The 3,081-nt window shown below is 37.8% G+C and overlaps 1 pseudogene; it reads left to right on the forward strand.

Annotated features, from left to right (window-relative positions):
* The first annotated feature begins 270 nt into the window (after window positions 1-270).
* Window positions 271-900, forward strand: LOC112413514 (COP9 signalosome complex subunit 8 pseudogene; annotated as a pseudogene).
* Window positions 901-3,081: the final 2,181 nt, after the last annotated feature.

The following is a 3,081-nucleotide window of genomic DNA, read 5'->3' on the forward strand; positions in this document are numbered from 1 at the left end:
CAAATAATTAATAATTTGTAGAATAAAAGAAGAAATAAACTTAATAATAAATTTACTTCTTGCCTTCAAATTCTAAAAATTCTTCCAATTCTAAAATCAAATTCGAAATATGGAAAATAGTGGAATTAAAATTGGTTGAATAACTTCAAGGTAAACAATGCGAAATGCTTATGCATAAATTATTTTCCAAACTTTTATTTAAAATATGCCCAAGCTTGAGTCTGAGGTCCGGCTCGGCGGGGAGTTTCAGCAGCGGAACTGGCCAGAAAAATGCCAGTGGAGGTGATGGCTGAAAGTTTCTTTAGTTTCAAAAAGTTGCTGGATCAGTGGGATAACCAGGAGCTCGAGGCTCCAGGAGGAATTGCTACACCCGCAGTGTATGATCAGCTTCTAGCTTTACATCTGCTTTATAATGACATGAATAATGCAAGATATCTTTGGAAAAGAATACCACCTGCTATAAAATCTGCAAATTCTGAACTTGGGGGAATTTGGTCGGTAGGACAAAGAATCTGACCGAGAGATGTCCCCGGGATCTATACCACCATCAACGCTCACCTGTGGTCTGAGACGGTCCAGCCAATCATGGAGGCATTTAGAGATGCCACCCGGAGGCGAGCCTTCACCCTGGTCTCTCAAGCATATACCTCCATCATCGCCGATGATTTTGCAGCCTTTGTTGGACTTCCCGTGGAAGAGGCTGTGAAAGGTAGCCTAGAACAATGATGGCAGGCTGACTCCACCACAAGAATGGTCATGACCAAAAAGCCAGTTTCAGGGACCCTGGATGTTTCCTTTAACAGGTTTATTCTCTTATCGGAGCATGCCCCCATTCCACCCATCCCCAATGAACAGCAGTTAGCCAGACTCACCGATTATGTGGCTTTCCTCGAAAACTGACTTATCATTCTGAGTTCAAGATCCACCTTCAGAATCCTGAATACTGACAGAAAAATGTAAAATTTTTATTTTCAATTTTATTGGATGAATTAAGCACCTCAGCATTCCTTACTGAGTATGTGATAAAATACATATATAATATGAAGTATATTATATATATTTTGTCCTTAAACATACTGAATGGTTGTTCATGAAATGCGACTTATTAAAGACATTCATGAGAATATTAAGTTGTAATATTTCCTTTCAGAAGAAGAGAAACTAAGTGTGGAATGCATTGTTTGGGAAAGAAGCTATTAAGTGACACATTTTGTATGACTGTCCTGTAGCCTATTTGTTGCTTATATTTATCCCTTGGGTTAAGTTCTGCCCTTCGGAGAAATACTGAACAAGTCTTTCATTTTTTGTGTGACAGGCCTCTGAATATTTGAAGTTGTTTATTGTATCTTCAGGTTAAAACCACCCCCTAGTTCATTTATTCTGCATTTGTTCAATAAATATTTAATTGAATTCTTAAAAAAATAAAATAAAATACTCCCAAGCTTATATAGTCAAAATTTTAAGATGTTTTATAGATTATAGTAAAATAAATTTGAAATTTTAGATACTTTCATTCTCTAATTCATATTTAATTCTCCAACAGACATCTTAGATATGTATAGCATCACTATTACACAAGAGAAAACAGAGCCCTTGAACAGATTAAGTCATTTACTCAAGGCTACAGATTTACTAACAACATACTTGAGGTAAGAATGTTCTAAGCCTTAATCCATTGCTCTTGCTAGTATATCAGATTGACTCTTAGCCACAATATTTTTCTCCCTCGAAAACATTTTCATTCCGAATGAAAGCAACCAGTGTGGGATTTTGGCTATGGTGGAGTAAAAATGCTGGCAAATCTTATCCCCACAAAACAAGTACATAACTTGACCAAATTTTCAAAAATAACCATTTTAGTGCTCTGGATATTGAACAGTGGCAAACGACAAATTGAGTAGTGTTTACACACAAAACACTTAGAAGTTCCAGTAGGAAAGGTAGAGGTCTTGCCCTTTCTGTGTGAAGCTGCTCCTATCCCTCTCTACCCAGCTCCATTGGCACTGAGAACTGCAAAAATACTCAGCATAAAATGACGTCATCCAAATCCCTGCACTAAAAAACTTTACCCAACTCTAACATGACTTCTAGGAGCTTATGGCCATGTCCCTAGAATGACCCAAGCCCTCCTTAAAATGCTTGCCTGAGAAAGCTTGCAATTATAAATCCTTCCTCTGCCTTTTTGAGATGTATTGATACATCTTCTACCATCCAGAGCTGTCTCCTCAAGGACCTGGGAGCTGTCACTTCAAAACACAGACATTCAGAAAAGTAATTTTCCTCTCTTATCTCCTAGTCCCCATGGGAGAGTAAGTGCCTAATTCCTGTGGGTGTCTTGCTCCAAATTGCACAACTGCCTCTCATCATAAAGAATGAGGAATTTGTTTCTCCTCTGCTTAGTGACAATTACCAAACCCAGATGGATTGGTCTCATGGACCAATACCCACCCCCACACTTAAAACCCTTAGGTGCCTTTCCCTTATCTCACCCTAGTGTTTTAAAGCTCTCCTACTTTTGTTTTGGTGGAATTGAGCTTAGTTCTGTAGTGAAGAGTTTTTCCCCTGCTATAGAAGAATCTGAATAAAATATGTCTTAACAGCCTTTAACCAGTAGCTGGCTTTGTTTCTCTTTATCAGCACACTAGATTTATCAAACGTTTGTTTCTTTTTAATATCACACTAGAATTATTCAAGTGGGACTAACTCTGAAAAACAGCAGCTTTGCTGACAGAGAAGGGTGAATTAACTTCAAGTGAAAAACAAAAATCCACACCCAGCAGCACTGTTACTGAAAGTAGCAAACCTAGAAGAAAACAAATAGGGGTTCTACTTGAGGTAAGTGGAAGAGAATTCAAAAATTTTAGATATACAGCTAATGAGACAATCATAGAAGACCTAGATAAATCCTTCATCACCTATACCTGGGAAACTAGGAAACAACAGGTATGTACTAGGAAGACCCAAGAGATCAAGGGCAAAGTAAAACCTGAGGCAAATATTAAAATTGCCTGAACTTTAGATGTACTTTCCAACCTACACACTAATCTACAGATAGAGAGTGAAAGTCTTAGGAGAATAAAG

The sequence above is a fragment of the Neophocaena asiaeorientalis genome, unplaced genomic scaffold, assembly GCF_003031525.2.
Source record: "Neophocaena asiaeorientalis asiaeorientalis breed wild unplaced genomic scaffold, Neophocaena_asiaeorientalis_V1.1 scaffold271, whole genome shotgun sequence".
Classification (NCBI taxonomy): Eukaryota; Metazoa; Chordata; class Mammalia; order Artiodactyla; family Phocoenidae; genus Neophocaena; species Neophocaena asiaeorientalis.